Genomic DNA, 12,343 nt, shown 5'->3' with positions numbered 1-12,343 from the left:
TTAGTAGCATATTAGTGGAAACTAAATATTCTGTGAACATGCTCAAGATCAACTTTATGCATGAACATTTGGCCTGTCCCAAATAAAATGATAAACACTCTTATTAAAGCCTGACTGATCACAAATCTGGATGGGAATTTACAATCTGCTTTGCCTGTAGACAAGCTTTACTTGATTTGACCAGCCCATGAAAGAAGGAAATCCAATTAGACACAGATGGAGGAAAACAGAAACTCACTCGCAGCAGGTTTTTAATTCAAATACAGCCAACTTCATTATGTATAAACATTTGAAGTTCAGGAGGGAAATAGAAAAACATAAAGGTAAAGACTGAGAAATAAGCTTTTGTCTAGGGCTTTGGATTTAGATCTCTAAGAATTTTTAAATTTTAACCCTTTCTCATCAGTAGCTCATAGGAATATCTTTTCAGGCTAGCACTTAAGTGTTTTGCTCCCAGGTTGACACTAGACATATCCTCCAGTTATTCAATACAGAATTCTATTTTTGTCATCGGGTCGAGTTTCTAAATTACTGTTCAAATTTATTAAGTACTTAATTGATATTTTGACTGCTTTTTTACCGGGTACTGAAAGAGGTATGATACATCCTCCTTAGATGATGATGGATTTTTCCAGTTCTCTTTTTACTTTAATTTTTGTTTTATAATATTTTGTAGCCATATTTTCAGTTCATAATTCTTATTTCTCCCAAGTGAATCAAACATTATTTCATTATGAAGAGAATCCATAAAATATAAAATAATAAGTTGTTTTAATCATCTTTACAGTCCTTTTTTTTTTTTTTAACCTTGAAGTCTATTTTGCCTGCTCGTAATTCAGACACTTTGGAATTTCCTTTTCTTCTGGTTAGTATATAACGATATTTTTCCATTGCTTTTTCTTTCAAATTTTTAGTATCTTTTTGTTTCAGCCGATTCACCTATAAATATCACAAAGTTGGATTCTTAAAATCTAGTCTTACAATTACTGTATTGTAACTGGGGAATATGTTTTATTTGTATTTATTTTGATTACTGATAAATTTTGATATATTTCTACCATCTTATTTGTACTTTATCATTGTCCTGATTTTCCTATTTTTCTCCTATCTTGCCTTATTTGATCAATTGGAAGAAGATTTTTTTTCTCAATCCATTACTCCCTCTATTAATTTATATAACATGCTTTTATGCTTATTCTTTTTTAAATAAATTTATTTATTTTATTTATTTATTTTTGGCTGCATGGGTCTTCGTTGCTGCGCGCGGGCTTTCTCTAGTTGCGGTGAGCGGGGGCTACTCTTTGTTGCGGTGTGCGGGCTTCTCATTGAGGTGGCTTCTCTTGTTGCAGAGCACGGGCTCTAGGCACACAGGCTTCAGTAGTTGTAGCACTTGGGCTCAGTAGTTGTGGCTCGCGTGGTGCAGAGCGCAGGCTCAGCAGCTGTGGCGCACGGGCCCAGCTGCTCCGCAGCATGTGGGATCTTCCCGGACCAGGGCTCAAACCCGTGTCCCCTGCATTGGCAGGCAGACTCTCAACCACTGCACCACCAGGGAAGCCCAATGCTTATTCTTTTAATAAGTTCCATGCATAACTAAAACCAGACCAATTCTAATTCCAGACCAGGTCTTTACTCTCTTCCACCCCAAATATAAGAATCTTAGGACACATTAATTCTGATACCCCCTGCTAACTCATATGCTATTGTTTTCCAGTGTCTTAGTTCTATCTTGTATTATTAATTCCACTATTACACATTGCATGATATATGTTAGGCTGTATTTCACTCACATTATATGATATATGTTAGACTATAATCTCACTATTCTTTTCTCTTAACCTCTCAGTTTTACATTTTTCTGTCTATGCAGTCCAAAAAACTTAAATTATACTCTTACAGATATTTTATCACAACAAATATTTGTTCAGAGCTTTCTCACACAATTATTAACATCTTCGTTCACCATTTATTTTCACCTCTGAGAGCCTCCCTACAGTAAAATGTTTCTTCTGCTTAAAGAATATTCTTTAGAATATCTTCTAGTGTGGATATATTGGTGATAAATGTTCTCAGTTACTGCTGTCTGAAAATGACTTTACCAGTATTCTTGAAAGATATTTCCACCAGATATATAGTTTTAGGTTGACAGTTATTTTCTTCAGCACTTGGAAGGTATTTACTTATTTTCTGGTAACTGTTATTAAATAGTCAGTCAGCCATCAAATTGCTATTTCTTTGTAGTAATCATTTTTTTCTTTCTCTGCTTGCTTTCAACATCTTTTGCTTTTAGTTTTCTACAGTTCACTCTGACTCATCTAAATTAGAATTCCTTCTTATTCATCCTGTTAATTTTGTGTCTTACCTTTGTCTTTCTTTAATTGAATGGTCTTTCCCAAATTCTGGAAAATGCTTAGCATTTATTCCTCAAATATTGCTTCTTTTCTAGTCTCTCTTACTTCTTCTAGGATTCTAATTAGGTATATGTTAGACATATTTCACTATCGTGTATGTGTGTGTCTTATCCTGTCTTATACATTTTCTATGTCTTTTTGTATGTGGTCTCAAAAGGTTCAATTATACTCTTCTCTTAAGATTACTCACTAAATTTAGAGTGGTTTATGCTTGACATATTTTTTGAAACAAACAGAATACACGAATTCAGGTAGCAAACCTGTATGAGGATTAACTTGTGGTACAAATCATCAAAGGAGATATGCTCTCCTTTCAAGCAATGCCAAAGGTATGTCCTCTTCTGTGTGGCAGAGCTATTACTCATTTTCCATTGTGTTGAAGTGTGAGTCTTTGAGGTTCCAGTTTTAGCAGAGTTTTCTATTATATTCTTCACATTGAGAAGGTCCTAGATTTTATTTCCCATAAATCAAGCCCTATGAACTTTGAAAACTGGGTTTCAAATTCTCTTCTTCCTTTGCTTTCCTCTTTTTAATTTAAAAAATTATTGACTTCCTTCTTTTCTTCATCAAAAAGCCATGAGGTAGTCCTAAATGAGATGGTGTCTTAGGGAAGCACTCTCCTGCAGGAGGGGATGAACAGTCAGCAGGAGGAGAACATTGGATATATACAGTGAGATGGAGACTATGGGAACTAGCTTTCTCATCAGAGGAGGAAGTACAAATAGCAAAAAAGGGAAAAGCTAGAATAAGCCTTGTATTGTTGGACGGGAACTTGAGATAACCATGTAAACTCATGGTTTTAAATGTACACTGAGTTAAATGTAAATGTATGCTTTCTGCAAATATGTATATGTGCATATACACACATGTTTCTTAACTTTTCCACTGATAGAGCTTGGGAAGAGTGACACTTCATTAGCATCATGCACAAGTCCCACTTAGATCTTGGTTTCTGAATACTGTTCTCCACTAAATGGAATCGGGGTTTTGGAAAAAATAGGTGAATCCTGGGCTAGAGCACATGAATAGAAAGATGACCTTAGAATCTCTTGTACCAAAGAGTAATAAACTATGCAAATAATGAAGGCATGGAAGAACAACACAAATGCCAACTTGAAGTCACTCACATTGGCTGAATCTGGGAAAATTAAAGTATCAAAACAAATCGTGGGAAGAGGGAGGAACCAAGATGGTGGAGTAGAAGGACGTGCTCTCACTCCCTCTTGTGAGAACACCAGAATCACAACTAGCTGCTGGACAGTCATCGACAGGAAGACACTACAACTCACCAAAGATACCCCACATCCAAAGACAAAGAAGAAGCCACAATGAGATGGTAGGAGGGGTGCAATCACAGTAAAATGAAATCCCATAACTGCTGGGTGGGTGACTCACAGACTGCAGAACACTTATACCACAGAAGTCCACCCAGTGGAGTGAAGGTTCTGAGCCCCACGTCAGGTTTCCCAACCTGGGGGTCCGGCAATGGGAGGAGGAATTCCTAGAGAATCAGACTTTGAAGCCCAGTGGGATTTGATTGCAGGACTTCGACGGGACTGGGGGAAACAGAGACGCCACTCTTGGAGGGCACACACAAAGTGGTGTGTGCATCAGGACCCAGGGGAAGGAGCAGTGACCCCAGGGGAGACTGAACCAGACCTACCTGCTAGTGTTGGAGGGTCTCCTGCAGAGATGGGGGGTGGCTGTGACTCACCGTGGGGACAAGGACACTGGCAGCAGAAGTTCTGGGAAGTACTCCCTGGCTTGAGCCCTCCCAGAGTCTGTCATTAACGCCACCAAAAAGCCCAGGTAGGCTCCAGTGTTGAGTTGCCTCAGGCCAAACAACCAACAGGGAGGGAACCCAGCCCCACCCATCAGCAGTCAAGGGGATTAAAGTTTTACTGAGCTCTGCCCACCAGAGCAACAGTCAGCTCTACCCACCACCAGTCCCTCCCATCAGGAAACTTACACAAGCCTCTTAGATAGCTTCATCCACCAGAGGGCAGACAGCAGAAGCAAGAAGAACTACAATCCTGCAGCCTGTGGATCAAAAACCACATTCACAGAAAGACAGACAAAATGAAAAGGCATAGGGCTATGTACCAGATGAAGGAACAAAATAAAACCCCAAAAAAACAACTAAATGAAGTGGAGATAGGCAACCTTCCAGAAAAAGAATTCAGAGAGATAGGCAACCTTCCAGAAAAAGAATTCAGAATAATGATAGTGAAGATGATCCAGGACCTTGGAAAAAGAATAGAGGCAAAGATCGAGAAGATGCAAGAAATGTTTAACAAAGGCCTAGAAGAATTAAAGAACAAACAAACAGAGATGAACAATACAATAACTGAAATGAAAACTACACTAGAAGGAATCAATAGCAGAATAACTGAGGCAGAAGAACGGATAAGTGACCTGGAAGACAGAATGGTGGAATTCACTGCTGCGGAACAGAATAAAGAAAAAAGAATGAAAAGAAATGAAGACAGCCTAAGAGACCTGTGGGACAACATTAAGTGCAACAACATTCATGTTTTAGGGGTCCCAGAGGGAGAAGAGAGAGAGAAAGGACCCGAGAAAATATTTGAAGAGATTACAGTCGAAAACTTCCCTAACATGGGAAAGGAAATAGCCACCCAAGTCCAGGAAGCGCAGCGAGTCCCATACAGGATAAACCCAAGGGGAAACACGCCGAGACACATAGTAATCAAGTTGGCAAAAATTAAAGGCAAAGAAAAATTATTGAAAGCAGCAAGGGAATAACGACAAATAACATACAAGGGAAATCCCATAAGGTTAACAGCTGATTTCTCAGCAGAAACTCTACAAGCCAGAAGGGAGTGGTATGATATACTTAAAGTGATGAAAGGGAAGAACCTACAACCAAGATTACTCTACCCGGCAAGTATCTCATTCAGATTCGATGGAGAAATCAGAAGCTTTACAGACAAGCAAAAGCTAAGAGAATTCAGCACCACCAAACCAGCTCTACAACAAATGCTAAAGGAACTTCTCTAACTGGGAAACACAAGAGAAGAAAAGGACCTACAAAAACAAACCCAAAACAATTAAGAAAATGGTCATAGGAACATACATATCGATAATTACCTTAAACGTGAATGGATTAAATACTTCAACCAAGATACACTTTCTTCTCAAGGGCGCATGGAATATTCTCCAGGATAGATCACATCTTGGGTCACAAATCAAGCCTCAGTAAATTTAAGAAAATTGAAATCATATCAAGCATCTTTTCTGACCACAACACTATGAGATTAGAAATCAATTACAGGGGAAAAAAAGTAAGAAACACAAACACATGGTGGCTAAACAATACCTTACTAAACAACCAAGAGATCACTGAAGAAATCAAAGAGGAAATCAAAAAGTACCTAGAGACAAATGACAATGAAAACACGATGATCCAAAACCTATGGGATGCAGCAAAAGCAGTTCTAAGAGGGAAGTTTACAGCAATACAAGCCTACCTCAAGAAACAAGAAAAATCTCAAATAAGCAATCTAACCTTGCACCTAAAGGAATTAGAGAAGGAAGAACAAACAAAACCCAAACTTAGCAGAAGGAAAGAAATCATAAAGATCAGAGCAGAAATAAATGAAATAGAAACAAAGAAAACAATAGCAAAGATCAATAAAACTAAAAGCTGGTTCTTTGAGAAGATAAACAAAATTGATAAACCATTAGCCAGATTCATCAAGAAAAAGAGGGAGAGGACTCAAATCAATAAAATTAGAAATGAAAAAGGAGAAGTTACAACAGACACTGCAGAAATACAAAGCATCCTAAGAGACTACTACAAGCAACTCTATGCCAGTAAAATGGACAACCTGGAAGAAATGGACAAATTCTTAGAAAGGTATAACCTACCAAGACTGAACCAGGAAGAAATAGAAAATATGAACAGACCAATCACAAGTAATGAAATTGAAACTGTGATTAAAAATCTTCCAACAAACAAAAGTCCAGGACTAGATGGCTTGACAGGTGAATTCTATCAAACATTTAGAGAAGAGCTAACATCCATCCTTCTCAAACTCTTCCAAAAAATTGTAGAGGAAGGAGCACTCCCAAACTCATTCTATGAGGCCACCATCACCCTGATACGAAAACCAGACAAAGATACTACAAAAAAAGAAAATTACAGACCAGTATAACTGATGAATATAGATGCAAAAATCCTCAACAAAATACCAGTAAACAGAATCCATCAACACATTAAAAGGATCATACACCATGATCAAGTGGGATTTATCCCAGGGATGCAAGGATTCTTCAATATAAGCAAATCAATCAATGTGATACCCCATATTAACAAACTGAAGAATAAAAACCAAATGATCATCTCAATAGATGCAGAAAAAGCTTTTGACAAAATTCAACACCCATTTATGATAAAAACTCTCCAGAAAGTAGGCATAGAGGGAACTTACCTCAACATAATAAAGGCCATATACGACAAACCCACAGCAAACATCATTCTCAATAGTGAAAAACTGAAAGCATTTCCTCTAAGCATTTCCTCTAAGATCAGGAACGAGACAAGGATGTCCACTCTCACCACTATTATTCAACATAGTTTTGGAAGTCCTAGCCACGGTAATCAGAGAAGAAAAAGAAATAAAAGGAATACAGATTGGAAAAGAAGAAGTAAAACTGTCACTGTTTGCAGATGACATGATACTATACATAGAGAATCCTAAAAATGCCACCAGAAAACTACTAGAGCTAATCAATGAATTTGGTAAAGTTGCAGGATACAAAATTAATGCACAGAAATCTCTTGCATTCCTATACACTAATGATGAAAAATCTGAAAGAGAAATTAAGGAAACACTCCCATTTACCATTGCAACAAAAAGAATAAAACACCTAGGAATAAACCTACCTAGGGAGACAAAAGACCTGTATGCAGAAAACTGTAAGACACTGATGAAAGAAATTAAAGATGATACCAACAGATGGAGAGATATACCATGTTCTTGGATTGGAAGAATCAATACTGTGAAAATGACTCTACTACCCAAAGCAATCTACAGATTCAGTGCAATCCCTATCAAATTACCAATGGCATTTTTTACAGAACTAGAACAAATCATCTTAAAATTTGTATGGAGACACAAAAGACCCCAAATAGCCAAAGCAGTCTTTTTTTTTTTTTATTATTAAATTAATTAATTTATTTTTGGCTGCATTGAGTCTTCATTGCTGCACGCGGGCTTTCTCTAGTTGCGGCGAGCAGGGGCTACTCTTCGTTGCTGTGTGCAGGCTTCTCACTGCGGTGGCTTCTCTTGTTGCAGAGCACGGGCTCTAGGTGCGCGGGCTTCAGCAGTTGTGGCACACGGGCTTAGTTGCTCCGTGGCATGTGGGATCTTCCTGGACCAGGGATTGAACCCATGTCCCCTGCATTGGCAGGTGGATTCTTAACCACTGCACCACCAGGGAAGTCCCCCAAAGCAGTCTTGAGGGAAAAAAACGGAGCTGGAGGAATCAGACTCCCTGACTTCAGACTATACTACAAAGCTACAGTAATCAAGACAATATGGTACTGGCACAAAAACAGAAACATAGATCAATGGAACAAGATAGAAAGCCCAGAGATAAACGCACACACCTATGGTCAACTAATCTATGACAAAGGAGGCAAAGATATACAATGGAGAAAAGACAGTCTCTTCAGTAAGTGGTGCTGGGAAAACTGGACAGCTACATGTAAAAGAATGAAATTAGAACACTCCCTAACACCATACACAAAAATAAACTCAAAATGGATTTGAGACCTAAATGTAAGACTGGACACTATAAAACTCTTAGAGAAAAACATAGGAAGAACACTCTTTGACATAAATCACAGCAAGATATTTTTTGATCCACCTCCTAGAGTAATGGAAATAAAAACAAACAAATGGGACCTAATGAAACTTCAAAGCTTTTGCACAGCAAAGGAAACCATAAACAAGACTAAAAGACAACCCTCAGAATGGGAGAAAATATTTGCAAACGAATCAACGGACAAAGGATTAATCTCCAAAATATATAAACAGCTCATGCAGCTCAATATTAAAGAAACAAGCGATCCAATCCAAAAATGGGCAGAAGACCTAAATAGACATTTCTCCAAAGAAGACATACAGGCGGCCACGAAGCACATGAAAAGCTGCTCAACATCACTAATTATTAGAGAAATGCAAATCAAAACTACAATGAGGTATCACCTCACACCAGTTAGAATGGGCATCATCAGAAAATCTACAAACAACAAATGCTGGAAAGGGTGTGGAGAAAAGGGAACCCTCTTTCACTGTTGGTGGGAATGTAAATTGATACAGTCACTATGGAGAACAGTATGGAGGTTCTTTAAAAAACTAAAAATAGAATTACTATATGATCTAGCAATCCCACTACTGGGCATATACCCAGAGAAAACCATAATTCAAAAAGACGCATGTACCCCAGTGTTCATTGCAGCACTATTTACAATAGCCAGGTCATGGAAGCAACCTAAATGCTCATCGACAGACGAATGGATAAAGAAGTTGTGGTACATATATACAATGGACTATTACTCAGCCATAAAAAGGAACGAAATTGGGTCATTTGTTGAGACGTGGATGGATCTAGAGACTGTCATACAGAGTGAAGTAAGTCAGAAAGAGAAAAACAAATATCGTATATTAACGCATGTATGTGGAACCTAGAAAAATGGTACAGATGAACTGGTTTGCAGGGCAGAAGTTGAGATACAGATGTAGAGAAAACTTATGGACACCAAGGGGGGAAAGCCGCGGGGGGGTGGAGATGGTGGTGTGATGAATTGGGCAATTGGAATTGACATGTATACACTGATGTGAATAAAACTGATGACTAATAAGAACCTGCTGTATAAAAAAATAAATAAAATTCAAAAACTCAAAAAAAAAAGAAACTCAAAAACAAACAAACAAATAGAGATAATGGATTATATCCTGCTTTTTATATAGGAACCCAAAGTCCACACTAATATAAATTAACAAATAAGTAGAAGCCAGCCAATAAATACTGAAGGAATGCTATATTAGAAAAATCACCATTTGACAACCATACTAGTAATAATTAATTCAATCAAGAAACATTAATGGATGCTAAAATTAGTAGGTGAAAGTTAAGAAACAAGATTTTGTATAGTCCCTAGGTATCTCCCCACAAAATAATTATTTAAAAGGGAGGAATATTGGGGGTAAATTTACAGTGGAGACACCTGGCAGGCAACATCTAAATAAAGTGGTCAAATCTAACACAATCAATAATGGGATGAATGGACATCATGTGCCACCCAATCGGATTCAATGGTATTTGGGGGAAAAAAAATGTATAATCTAGGACTGATGGTAAAGAAACACAAGACTAACTCAAATTGAGGGGAATTCTACAAAATGACTGGCCTAGAATCTGCAAACCATCAATGTGGTGAAAGCCAAGGACTGAGGTACTGCTCCTGGTTGAAGGAGAAAGACATGACAACAGGTGTAATGCATAATCCAGAAGTGGATCCTTTGCTAGTAAACAAACATTACTGGGACAATTAGCAAAACTTGAATGGAGTCTCTGAGAGAATGATAAATAGGAGTTCTTTGTGCTATTCTTGCATCTTTTTTGTAGTTTCAAACTATGTTGAAATAAAATAATAAAAACCAAACAACCAGAAGTCTAGGGTCACTTAGGGTGTAGCAGATATCCTCAGGGCAAACCTTCACTTCCCAGTATTCCTGCTTTCACTTAGGTTTTGGCCTGTATGGATTTGTTTTCTTGTCATCTCAGTGATGCATTTGAAAAGATATATTTTATCTAACATTTTCAGTTGTCTTCAGTAGAAGAAATATTTAGAGTATATCTTAATACAGTTGACTCTTGAACAACATGAGGGGAAGGGGTGTTGACCCTCTGCACAGTAGAAAATGGCATATAACTTTATGTCAGCCCTCCATATCAGCAGTTTTGCATCTGTGGATTCAAGCGACTGCAGACTGTGTAGTACTTATTGAAAGAAATCTGCATATAAATGGACTGGTGCACTTCAAACCTGTGTTGTTCAAGGGTTAACTGTATATTTTTGTTCTATTTTTTTCATTCGTTCTTTACAAAATATCAATGTATGTGTATCTCCTTTGACTTTCTGGCACATTCTCTGTATTCCTTTTTTTTTTTGACTCAATGTTTTTTGAGTTTTTAAAAAAAAATTTATTTGTTCAATTTCCTAGGACCTGTTTTTCATACCCCTAATTCCATATTCAGCGGCATCTAATCTTCAGTTTTCTTTTTGCTAATCCATCTATGTTTTTCACTTCTGATGTGATTTTGTTTATTTCTCATGGTTCTTTAATGAGTGCTTCCAACTTAATATTTTTATTATGTTCTATTGTCTTATTTCCACTTTGAGCATTTATTTCAGGGTAGCCACTATTTAACTTTATAAAGACTCTCTATCCTAATTTTTGTCTGCTTAATGGTAAAATATTTCTCATCTGAACCAATTTTTAGTCCTTTATTTGTCATATTCCTGTTAATATTTTTTTCTTACACTATATTGAGAGGTCCCTTTCTAGTTACTTTCTGGTTATTACTAGATTTTTAGTGCCAGCTAAGTTGTTCAAAGAATGCGGACAGCCTTGAAGAATGAAATATAGACATACCTTGGAGGTATTGTGGGTTCAGTTCCAGATCACCACAATAAAGCAAATATCACAACAAAGTGAGTCACACAAATTTTTTGGGTTCCTACTGCATATAAAAGTTATGTTTACACTATGCTGTAGTCTATTATGTGTACAATAGCATTATGTTTAAAAAGAAAGTACATACCTTAATTAAAAAAACTTTACTTCCCAAAATGCTAACCATTATCTGAGCCTTCAGCAAGTCACAGTAACATGAAAGATCACTAATCACAGATCACCATAACAAATATAATAACCAAAAGTTTGCAATACTGCAAGAATTACCAAATGTGACCCTGAGACATGAAGTGAACAAATGCTGTTGGAAAAATGGTGCTAATAGATTTGCTCAATTCAGGGCTGTCATAAGCCTTCAATCTGTAAAAAATGCAGTGTTTTAAGTGCAATAATGTGAAGCACAATAAAACGAGGTATGCCTATAGTCAGTAAGTAGCTTCAATTTCAGCTAGTTGTCTCTGTACACTCACTTCCTCATCAGGTCTCTGCCAAATGAGCAAGTTTCCACTCCAGGAGAATAGAAAGTTTTCCTGACTACAATGACACAATTTATCCCATAAGCCATTATGCAGTGATTTAGCCTACTTCTCTTTAGGAGATAAAAAAAAATCTATGGCTACAAGACTAATTACCAGCAGCAGGTTACTGACAGCAAAATAAATAAAAGAGGTAGTAAAGATGGCATGTCACTGCATTTGCTCCTTTATCACTGCCCTCGGACACACTGTCGTGTCACAATGGGATATTCATGCAGCACAATGGACACACAAACACACCTGGTCTATACAAGCTCAAAGGACAGCAGGAAGGCCAGAGTGCTTGGAAAGTACTGAGCATATATGAGATGAGGTCAGAGGAGTAGGTTGTGGCCAGTTCACATAGTACCATAGGCCATGACAAGGAGTTTGCCTTAAATTCTAAATAAAATAGGAAACTATTAGCAAGTTTTAAGTAGGGAAGTAAACCATGCTTTGGAGGTCAGAGAGGACTGCTTGGGGGAAATAACTGTCATTTGAATGACAGTGGTGAGAAAGAGCTTGGCTCTTTCTAGAAGCTTCAGGATGCCTGAGACAAAGAGCAAGGCATGAAATAGTGAGAGAAGGGATGGAGAGGTGAAGGCAGTCAGGGCATTGGAAACCTTTTAAACCATATTCAGACTTTGGTACTTACCCTGAGGGCAACAGGGTGTCAGGGTAGCCTACACAA

The 12,343-nt window shown here is 37.6% G+C and overlaps 1 long non-coding RNA gene across 1 annotated transcript in view; it reads right to left on the bottom strand.

The window, feature by feature from the left end:
• Positions 1-12,343, bottom strand: part of LOC309647240 — a 211,183-nt gene that overhangs the window by 144,593 nt on the left and 54,247 nt on the right. The window lies entirely within an intron of this gene.

Source organism: Balaenoptera physalus (genome assembly GCF_965194825.1).
Source record: "Balaenoptera physalus genome assembly, chromosome: 17".
Lineage (NCBI taxonomy): Eukaryota > Metazoa > Chordata > Mammalia > Artiodactyla > Balaenopteridae > Balaenoptera > Balaenoptera physalus.
This window is presented reverse-complemented; position numbering and strand designations above follow the sequence as displayed.